At 48.4% G+C, this 11,371-nt stretch overlaps 1 long non-coding RNA gene across 1 annotated transcript; it reads right to left on the bottom strand.

Moving 5' to 3' along the window:
- Positions 1–8,735: 8,735 nt before the first annotated feature.
- Positions 8,736–9,710, bottom strand: LOC133232818 (uncharacterized). Its single transcript, XR_009731475.1, has 2 exons — positions 9,285–9,710; positions 8,736–9,033 (listed from the first exon to the last, which is right to left on the bottom strand). It is a non-coding gene; the product is annotated as an uncharacterized LOC133232818 (long non-coding RNA).
- Positions 9,711–11,371: the final 1,661 nt, after the last annotated feature.

Below are 11,371 nucleotides of genomic sequence, written 5' to 3'. Positions count from 1 at the left end.
AGTGATAGCAGCAGCTTATTGTGTAACTTTGGTCAAGCCATTCAACCTGTGAGCCTCAGCTACCACTTCAAAAAGTGGCCATAATAATAAATTATTTTCCCAAGTTTCTTTTGCAAACGGAATGAGCATAATGTTCATGAAATATGGAGGAAAACATAAATGAAGGAATCATTGCTCTCACCAGTTAACTGGTATTACAAAGCACCAAGTGTCAAGATAAATAATATCAGGGCACTCACCAGGTACAGCAGCAGTGCTAAGGATGTCCAAAGGGTGCCCAGTTATGCTAAGCAGTGGTGTGGACCCTTGGGCTATTGGAGCTGGGAGCAAGGCTGGCAGATGGAGGCCAATCAGGAAAGCTTCTAAAAGGGCAAAGGCTGCCCTCTGGTGGATATTGTGGTTCAGTCACTCAGTCCTTGAAAGCTGGTGTCCACCACAAACCACCCGGAGCCCTCAAATTCACTGCCCTGTACACTTCAAGGAGCAGCTCCTTCAGGAATCCTCTGGCCCTCTTCCTGAGGGAATTCAGTAAGGAATGTTAGTGGGAAGAGCCACAGCTCCCACCACTGCAGCCTCTCTGGTGATCTCCCACCTCCTCTACCCATGCCACATTCCCCTCAAGCCTCCGCGACCATGCTGTGGCTCAGTTGGTGGCATAATCCAGACCCTCAGGATGCCTGAGCCCCTGGTCACCGTGCTCTTCTCAAGTCAGGGTTATTACTGTTGTTGTTATTACTGTTGTTGTTCAGCTGTTCAGTCGTGTCCAACTCTTTGCGACCCCATGGACTGCAGCACGCAGTTTCCCTGTCCTTCACCATCTCCCAGAGTTTGCTCAAACTCATATCCATTGAGTTGGTGATGCCATCCAACCATCTCATCCTCTGTCACCCGCTTCCCCTCCTGCTCTCAATCTTTCCCAGCATCAGGGTCTTTTCCAATGAGTCAGCTCTTCAAATCTGGTGGCCAAAGTATTGGAGCTTTAGCATCAGTCCTTCCAATGAATATTCAGGGACCTTACCCAGCCATTTACGGTTGTAGCTGGGCTGGGGACTACCAAGAAGCAGCCAAGTAACTGTGGATCATCTGGGATCCACATTTACTCCTCCATGCCCCCATGGAGCAGCCTATTCGCAATCAGGTTGAACACTCCTGCCAGGATAGTAAGCTGGCTTCTTGACTTCTGGCCCCTGGATACAAGGAGTCCAAAGCACCCAGAAAAACAGACATAGGTTAGCATTCAGTGTAACTTTTTTGGGCAAAAGTGTGCCCCTTTTGAGAACCAGGACCTTAAACCTGCAGAGTGGCCAAGCTGGTAAGCAGGAGGTCTCCAGGGGATTATCAGAGTAAGGGAAAGTGGAGTCACTCATGCTTCAGCCCCGCAGTTCCTGTATGCCTGTATTCTTCCTTATGGGGACACAGCACCATGAAGGTCTTTGATTCAACCCATGCTTTGGCGCCCCTGGAGAAGGGAATGGTAATCCACTCCAGGATTCTTGCCTGGAAAATTCCAAAGACAGAGGAACCTGGCGGGCTACAGTCCATGGGGTTGCAAAGACTCGGCCACGACTAAGCACATCAGCACATGATTTGGAGCAAGTACTGCCCGTCAGAGTTCCACTTGAGCTAGAACTACGTTATACCCTCACCTCTCTCAATCACTAGATGTGGGCCACCCCCCAGGAGATTGTGACCTTGGGGAGGGGGACTCCCAGCAGCCGAGACAGACCTGAAGGAGGTGACAGCCACAGGCGTCAACTAACTGCGACTAACTGGTGGGGGGAGTGAGCCCTTCCCCAAGGGCGCATTGTGAGTAAAGGACTCAGATTATCCACATGTCCCTTCCCCCTCCCCCACCAACCCACACACCTTTTTCCTTAAATTTGCTGTCCCCATGTTCCCAAGATGACAGACTAGTTCTAAGAATCACATCCAGAGAAGCAAAGGTGCCTTTTCCTCCAGTGTCTCATTGAGAGTGAGGAAGCCCTTCCGAGGACTTCCCCTCTTGTGTCACTGACCAGAAGGAAACTGCATGGTTCTGGAAGGGCTTCTAGGGCCTAAAATTCATATCACTCTGGTCCCAAGGCCCATCCTCTCAAGAAACTCTCTGGTCCCCTTCACAGTCCCTCTAGGGGCTCTTCAAAATTCATTCATGAAATGAATGTATTGAGCACCCACTGGGCACTGCTACTGTTCCAGGTGTTTGGGATATATCAGTGAACCAAACAGAGACTCCTGCCTTCACTGAACTTACATTCGAGTGTGTGTGTGTGTGTGTGTGTGTGGGGCGGGGGGCGGGGGGGGTGGATATTTATGAGCATAAACAAGTAAATTATTCAGTATGTTAGAATATGGTAAGTTTTTTAAAAAGTCAAGAGGAAGCAATGAAAAAGTGCTGTGCTGTGTTCATTCTTAAGCTGTGTCCAACTCTTGCAACCCTATGGACTGTAGCTCACCAGGCTCCTCTGTCCATGAGATTTTCCAGGCAAGAATACTGGAGTGGATTGTCATTTTCTCCTCCAGGGGATCTTCCCCACTCAAGGATCAAACCCAAGCCTCCTGCATTGGCAGGTGGATTTTTTACCACTGAGCTGCCTGGGAAGTCCCAAAGGAAAGTAGAGCAGAGTAAAAATGATTGATATGTACACCCTACTATATGTAAAACAAATAACCAACAAGGACCTACTGTATGGGCTTCCCTGGTGGCTCAGAGGGTTAAGCATCTGCCTGCAATACGGGAGACCTGGGCTTGATCCCGGGGTCCGGAAGATCCCCTGGAGAAGGAAATGGCAACCCACCCCAGTACTCTTGCCTGAAGATATTCCATGGATGGAGGAGCCTGGTGGCTACAGCCCATGGGATCTCAAAGAGTTGCACACGACTGAGCGACTTCACTTCTCACCTACTGTATAGCACAGGGAACTCAATACTCTGTCATGACCTATGTAGGAAAAGAATCTAAAAAAGAGTGGATATGTGTATAGCAGATTCACTTTGCTGTACAGCAGAAACTAACATACCATTGTAAATCAACTATACTCAAACAAAAATTAATTTTCAAAAGAGGATTGGGAATGCTGCAGAAAGGGGCTGACTGACTTAGTAAACTTAGTAAAGGTCATGGGAGGTCTCACTGGGTGAGATATCAATAAAGTCCTAAAGGAAGTGAAAGAGGCATCAAAGTGGAGACCTAGAGAAAGGGCATTCCAGGCAGAGGGTCAAAGGCCCTGAGGTGGATGTAGTCAGTGTGTTCAAGGAACAGGCCAGAGGCCAAAAGTACCTTGGGCAAACTGAGCGAGAGGGAGAAGAGTAGAACATCGGGTCAGAGAGCCAGCAGGGCCAGGTCATGGAAAGCCTTGCAAGTCAGTGAGGACTCTGGCTTTCTCTCGAGTGAAATGAGGAGACTTTTTTCTGGGATTTGAGCAGATAAAGTGACAGGATTGACTTAGGTTTTTAAAGGACTGATCAAACTGTTATGCTGAGAGCAAACTATTAGGGATGAGGTTAGAAGAAGGGGGAGAAGGCAATGGCACCCCACTCCAGTACTCTTGCCTGGAAAATCCCATGGATGGAGGAGCCTGGTAGGCTGCAGTCCATGGGGTCGCTAAGAGTCGGACACGATTGAGCAACTTCCCTTTCACTTTTCACTTTCATGCATTGGAGAAGGAAATGGCAACCCATTCCAGTGTTCTTGCCTGGAGAATCCCAGGGATGGGGGAGCCTGGTGGGCTGCCGTCTATGGGGTCGCACAGAGTCGGACATGACTGAAGTGAGTTAGCAGTAGAAGGGAGACTTAGGGACTTCCCTGGTGGTCTAGTGGTTAAGACTTTGCCTTCCAAGGCAGGAGGTGTGGGTTCGATCCCTAGTTGGGAAGCTAAGATCCCACATACCTCTCAGCCAAAAAATCAGAACTTAAGATGGCAGCATATTCAATAAAGATTTTTTAAATGGTCCACATTAAAAAAAAAAACTTTTAAAAAAGAAGAAGAAAAAGGGAGACTTACAGACTATTGCAATAATCCAACTAAGAGATGGTGATAGCATGGACCAGGGTAGTCAGAGTGGAGGAAGATAGAAGTGATCAAATCTGGAGAGTTTCCATGGGGGTCCAGTGGCTAGGACTCCACGCTCCCAATGCAGGTGGCCCAGGTTCAATCCCTGGTCAGGGAACTAGACCCCACAATGTCGCAACTAAGACCCAGCGTAGTCAAATATATAATTTAAAAAAAAAAAAAACAAGATTAAATCTCATGTCTTCTGAAGATGGAGCCAGCAGGTGCTGCTGATAAATGAAACATGGAATGTCAGAGAGAGACAGAGAGATGTCCAAAATTACTCCAAGGTTTTGGCCTGAGCAATTAATTGGAAGGACACAGGGATAGAGAGGGATCGACTGAGAAAGGCAGTAGTGAGAAAGATATGGGGGAACAGGAGATAGATCAGTAGTTTAGTTTTGCACGAGTTGATTCTTGGGTTACCAGATATTAGCATCCATTCAAAGTCCAGTAATCCCTAAAAGGTCTGGCTTTTCCCGTCCCCCTTTCTTGGAGGAAGATTCCCAGCATACATTTGTGGCAGTACCACGAAGTCCTCCCTGAAGGGACCTGGCCTCCTAGGACTTCAGGTCTGTGAACCGGCTTAGACGCGGAAATTAGCTGACAGGTTGAGATGCTCCATTGTGACAATTTAAGTTAGGCTTCTGGCCATAAGACATAGCTTTGTTGTTGTTGTTGTTTTCCTGTTATGTAACTCTATCATATTTATTAAGTTGCTTATCTGTTTCATTCCTAGAGACACTCTGATCAAAGATTGCTACAAGCCAAAAGATTCTAATTATCACTTCATCCTGCCACAGGAAACAGTTCAGCCACTTTTCGGGTGTTCCTCTAGGATCCTGTCATCTCCAGTGAAGTCAGGGAGCCCATTTCAGGGGCACCTCTTTCAATATCCAAACCACAGAGGACATCCACCCCAACACTTTTCAAGGTTACTGATGCTGCTGTCTCTCATGCTTATCTCAACACCTCAGTGAAAAACTACCCTCTGAGTGCCCTTGGGAATGTCCTTGGTGGGAATAAGGAATATGTGCAATTTCATGTGCTAAATCTTCTCCAACCTTCCTATCTTTTTTTTTTCTTTTTTCTTTTTCCTATCTTTTTAATATATATATATTTTTTATTTGTTTACTTGACTGTGCTGGAGTTGTATCACACCAGATCTTGGCTCTTCATTTCAGCATACAGGATCTCTCCTTTTCAGTTGGGTCATGTGGGATCTAATTCTCCCACTGGGGAGGGAATCCAGGCCCTCTGCGTTGGGAGCACGGAGTCTTAGCCACTGGACCACCAGGAACGTCCCAACATTCCTATCTTTTTAGACATCAGACACATTCACCAGGTATATGCTGATATCTCAACCTCACTGAATACAGGTCACGTTGAGTACTAGGTTCAGTCAACTGAATAAGCCAACTATTAGAGCTACTTTCAGCTGCAAGAGATAATATGTTAAATCTAAAATCTCCAGCAAGGGCACTCAGAGCAGCAAAGTCAGCCTGAACTAATGCTGCAGTCTTTCTTCCCTGACTCCACCCCAGCTCTACTCAGTTAGATTCTCCAAGGGTGGAGACCTGGTGTTGGTCTTGTTAACAAGCACCCCAGGGAGTTCCCTAGTGGTCCAGTGGTTAGAACTAGGCGCCTTCACTGCCAAGGGCCAAGGGTTCAATCCCTGGTTGGGGAACTAAGATCCCCCAAGCTGCTCAACATGGTCAAAACACACACACACACACACATACACACACAAGAATTTCAGGTAAACTTCATGGACCAAACTAGAATCCACCCTAGGAATAGTTTTGGGGAACCAATGGTCTAATCTATTTTCCTCCTTTTAACACATCAGAACCTAAGGCCAGAGAGAGGAAGTGACTTGCTCCGGACCAAAAGTGAGTTCATGTCCAAGTCAAGACCATAACTCCGGCCTCCTGACTCTTTATGGGAATTTCTGCTGCTCTTCTAGGCCAGTTTTACCACAAACCTGGAGGGATCTGGTCAGCACACCTGAGAAGTTAGGGTGGAGATGGGTCAGAATGGTGGGCAAACCAAGGCTGCACATTTTCAACACTACAGGCACCGTGAGGAAGGGACCTAGTTTGGGAGAGAATGATGGGTTTCCTTCTGGTTGATTTTATTTGTAAGTGACTGAAAAATCAACCCCACCAAAAATAAATAAATAAATAAATGTACTGGCTTACACAGTGTAAAGCCCATATGTAGGTTTGCTTTAGACATGACAAGATACGGAGGCTCCGCTCATCAAGGTTGGTTTTCACTATCTCTGAGCTCTGTTGACTCTGTCCTCGGGCAGACTGTCCTCTCAGGGATCTGTCTGCCCAGGTTTGTGCATAGCAGAGAAGAGAGGGAAGCTTTGTTTCGGCCACTGAAGCAAAAGTCCTTCAGCCATAATCAAATTAAATGAAGTGCTGTAAGCCAGAGGGATGTGATAGATTTTTTGACCCAGACCTAGGTCAAGGGCCCCTCTGAGTCATGGTACCCCACTCTAGAAGCACAAGGACTGAGAATGGGAGAAAAAGTGGCCAAGATCAGGGCAAGAGTGCCAGGAGAAAGATGAGTAACTGCTGAAAGGCAAAAAGTACAGATGTTCCCAGGCCTAGGAACGATGGGGAACCTGACAATGGCCATGGAGAAGGCAACAGTTACAATCCAGTGGTGATATTAAGGTGTTGGATATAATGCTATGGTGATGTGAGAGGTGGTATTTATAATGTCCACCTCTTGGGATGTCTGCCCAGCCTTCAAACTCCACCTTCTTTGGGAATTGCCCTCCTAACATATAAAAGGGTAGGTCCTAGACTTCCCTGGTGGTCCAGTGGTTAAGAATCTGCCTGCCAATGTAGGGGACACAGGTATGATCCCTGGATCAAGAGGATCCTACATTTTGTGGAGCGACTAAGCTCATGTGTCACAATTACTGAGCCTGTGCGCTAGAAACTGGGAGCCGCAACTTCTGAGCCCATGTGCTGCAACTACTGAAGCTCGCACATATAAAGCCTGTGCTCAGCAACAGGAGAAGCCATTGCACTGAAAAACACATACGGCAACAGAGAGTAAGCCCTCACCGCAACTAGAGAAAGCCTGCTCAGCAACGGAGACCCAGCACAGCCAAAACTAAACTAATACACATTTTTAAATAAAAATAAATAAATAAAAGTGTATGTTAACATCAGGGCTTCCCCAGTGGCTCAGCGGTAAAGAATCTGCCTACAATGAGGGAGCCACAGGAGATGTGGGTTTGATCCCTGGGGTCGGGAAGATCCCCTGGAGGAGGGCATGGGTACCCACTCCTGTATTCTTGCCTGGAGAATCCCATGGACAGAGGAGACTGGCGGGCTACACAGTCCATAGCGTTGCAAAGAGTCGGACAGAACTGAAGTGACTTAGCATGGCTCAGAATGTTAATATCAAGTATGTTCACTGTGATACAGGACCTCCATGACCATAGCTCAGTGCCACTGTTACAAGTGGTCAGAGATGCTCCTGCCCATTAGGGGGTCCTTGATATCAAAAGTACCCCAAAAGTCATTTATTAAGGACCACATGGGCATCTGCCACTTGGGACCCAGTGCTCTGTGCTGCACAGAGTAAGGCATAACCCTCAACATCTGCTCAGACCTAACTGCACTTGGCCCCAGGGAAATAAACGCTCTTCTCCACATCTCCTGCCTCTCCTCCAAACAAAAGACGGTTGCATCCCAGTGCCGGTAGGTTTGCACTGCTGCTGAAATTGCTGACAGCCACTGCTTGGAGTGTGGGGGAAGACTGGCGAAAGCCCGTAGGTAAGAGAAAATACAAATTAATTAGCTTGTCAAATCCTTCCTCTGAGAGCACATTAATGCACAGATTCGTGCGTAAGGGGGTATTGTTTCCGAGCAAGGGCTCAGCATCCATTTTCTTGCTTCACTTCGTGTTCCAGCGGGTAGCATGGTGTCTGCAATAGTAGCATATGATGGCTGAGGAACATTCTGCAATGTTAAACAATACATTCAGCACTTAAATTTGTAAACGCAGGCAAGACATTACATGCAAGAAGCCTGGTGCCAATTCTATACTGTTATGAATCTAGACATTGCTGTATGAGATGGTAACAATTGTGATGTGAGAGACAGGGATTTATATAATGCCATTACAATAGATTGTAATATGTTCTATGCTAATGGTAATTTATTATATACACACCATTTAAATGCACATGTTATGTAACATTTATAGCTCATCTGTAAATTTAAGTACTGTTTTAAGAATTTAATTTTTTAAAAAAAGAATTTTTTTTCAATTCTAATTACTACTACCTCCGCACATCAAAGTTTCCCCAAATTGAAATTTTAAAAAACCAAAAAAAAAAAAAGACTGTCTAATTAGGCATTACTATCAGTAGAATACAATTATATGAAATTTTTATTATTTAATTAAATTGATCATTTAATTGTGTTGATCATTGAGCAACACAATTGATCATTTTGCTGAAATCAAAGCAAGAAAAATAGGTTTTATGGAATGAAGATATAATAATATATGAATTATTGTATCTTTGTTTTTTCACTCATCTAATATTGCTGCCCCTTTAACAAACCACCTGTACATCCTTAATGATAATTAGATACAGTCATCTTTGGTACTTTGCTGGGGTTCTCTGTATAAAAAAAGCAAAACACAACAAAACATTTTTCAGAGTGTCTTTATGAAGGTGTAATTGTCGAAGTAGGAGGATAGATCTGTCATTGCTTTCTGGGAGAAGCCCCTGATTCCCTTCCACATGTTCCTCTATTTCCCTTAGTGGAGACTGGATGCTTTTTGTTCCTGGTGCTCAGTCTAAAGGTGAAAACAGTGGTGGAAGGTGGAATGCTGGAGATGGGGGTAAGGATGATGACCAAGGAGTAGGAGGTGAATAAGGCTGGAGCAGCATGCAGTCGGGGCCTCCCTCCTTCCAGTCCTGGCTCAGGGTCCTGAAGATGAAGTCCTGTCCAACCAACAAATAAACGAAGTAAGCGGACAGGCGAGCAGGGAGGGCCGACTTGCCCAACCCGAGGGGTAGAGTCGAGGCAGGCAGGGCGGCTCAGCCGGTCAGAGCCGGCTCCGGAGTCCCAACTCGACCCTCTGCAAGCCGCGTGACGCTAGGTGAGCCGCTCGGCCCCCTCTCTGCCTCGGCTTCGTCACTGACTTCACGCAGGGTTTTTTAAGGAGTAGGTGAGGTACCACTGAGAGTCAGACCTGGAGCCGAGAGCTTAGAACAGAGCAATCGCTCAGTTTGGCTTTTGTTCTTCCAACTCTAGGTTGTCAGTTCCTGACAGCAGATATCCGATTTGCTTCCCGTGGTTCATTGGCGACTTGTAGGTGCTCCGGGGGAAAAACGTTTAAGGACACCTCCCTCAGAGGGAGGGGGCGCAGGCGCCGGGCTATTGTTGCGGCCGAGATTCTTTCCGAAACGGAAAGCCCTGAATTAGGGGACCGCGGCTCTAATCTCTGTGGGGCTCGCCCGCTGCCGGCGGAGGCGGGGCGGGGGCGGGGGATAGGGGGGCCCCTTCTGGGGGTGCTGGGGTGTCACAGACGCCAGCCTGAGCCCCGCCCTCTCTCCCTGAACCCTCCACGTTTGATCGAACCCCGTGCCCTGCTCTAAGCCCCCCACCTCTTCTTTGACCGCCCCCCCTTCTCTCACTGAGCCTGCCTTTGATCCGTGTCACCATCGTCTCACAACCTCTCGCATCCCATCCCCAACAGAAATCCCCTCCAGACCCCAAATCGATACCCTTCCTCTTTGAAAGCTTCCCACCTCACTCCAGGGGCAGAGCAAATGCTGCACCCCCTCCCATGGCCCCTGCTTTGTTCATCTTCTGTTACATCAGGCTGCTCTGCCCAGAAGCTGTGATCAGTCCTTCACACCTCTGTTCACACCCCACCCCACCCCCCTGCAGCAGGCGGAGCTCCCGGAAAGCAAAAGCCAGGTCTGACCCATCTGCAGACCCCTGAGCAGAGGGCAGTGTTCAAAACGACTTGTTGAAAGTGGCTGAGAGTGAGGCTAAGGGATTAGGGGGAAAAAAAAAGAGAGAGAGATTTGGGCCAGAGGTGTCAGTTAGGTGTTGGAGGACAAGACCCAAGAGGTCAAGACTCCTGCCATTTACCAGCACCTGAGGCCCCAGTGCTTTTCTCAGGCACCACTTCTTCATGCCACACTGAAAGCTGGGGTTTTTTTCCCATTTACACAGAAAGGAACTCAGAGAGGTTAAGTTCTTACTTCAGGCAACACAGCCAGTGAGGGATGGGCCAGGTTTAGAATCAAAGGCACGGACACACATTTCTGCCCTGGGACAGTGTGGATCTGGGGCTTAAAGGTGGACCTGAAGGGTCTCCTGATTCCCAACACTCGCTGGAGCTGTGCCCCCACCCTCCCACCACCCTCTCCTTGAAGGAGCCAGTTCTGACTCAGGCCCATTCCCATCTATCCTCATCCTCGGGGTGATCCGGGAAGGAGCTCAGAGTCAGGAAGGAAACGTCCCTCAGATTTGGCCTCCCCCTCAACCAAGGCCCTGGCTCTGGGGCCGGAAGGAATCACTTTAGGGCTCTCCCACGGGACCCACGACCAGAAAGAGAGGCGATCCGGTTCAAGTCAAGTGTGGCCAAGACACAGGCAGGGCAGGCAGCTGGAGCCCCACCTCATGATGTCCACACCCCACCTCTTAGAGGGCTGACTCTTTCAAGGGCTCTCTCACTCACAAACCCAATCCTATCTGACCTTGACATCATGACTCTGCTCTCCAGGATCCTGACCTCCTGGGATAGACTACTGTCTCCTCTCAGGCTGGGAGCTCCTGAGAGCAGGCTCTTTGACCAAGCCCCGTCCAGACCCATGGGGGCAGGGCTGTGTCTCCCCTCTCAGACTGGGGGCTCCCAGGGCTGGGACTGTGTCTCCCCAACTCTTGACCACTCCTGAGGGGAGGTGGGCTCACTTCCACTCACCCTCATCAGATCGGGGGCCACTCCAGGGCAGCGACCTGCATTGACTCTGAAGGCCCCTCTTTCCGTAACCCGGTGTCTGTCCAGGGCTGAGAAGGAGGCCCCTTGCCTGCCCTTCTTCCCATCCAGGATGCTCCTTTAAGACCAAAAGGATGGGGGTTGTGTAAGAGTCAGACACAACAGCCCCATCCTCCCCCTCCTTCACAGGCCAGGTTTCCTGCCATTGACAGCATCCCAGCTGGGCTCTGCCCGGCCTCATGCTTAACCCCTTCAAGGCCAGATCTCAGGGCTACTGGGCACCCCAACCTTCATCCATAAAACCAGGAGAATGAAAGTCCCTACTTCAT

The sequence above is a fragment of the Bos javanicus genome, chromosome 2, assembly GCF_032452875.1.
Source record: "Bos javanicus breed banteng chromosome 2, ARS-OSU_banteng_1.0, whole genome shotgun sequence".
NCBI classification, from domain to species: Eukaryota; Metazoa; Chordata; class Mammalia; order Artiodactyla; family Bovidae; genus Bos; species Bos javanicus.
The sequence above is the reverse complement of the archived record's forward strand: the minus strand, read 5'-3'. Positions and strand labels throughout refer to the sequence as shown.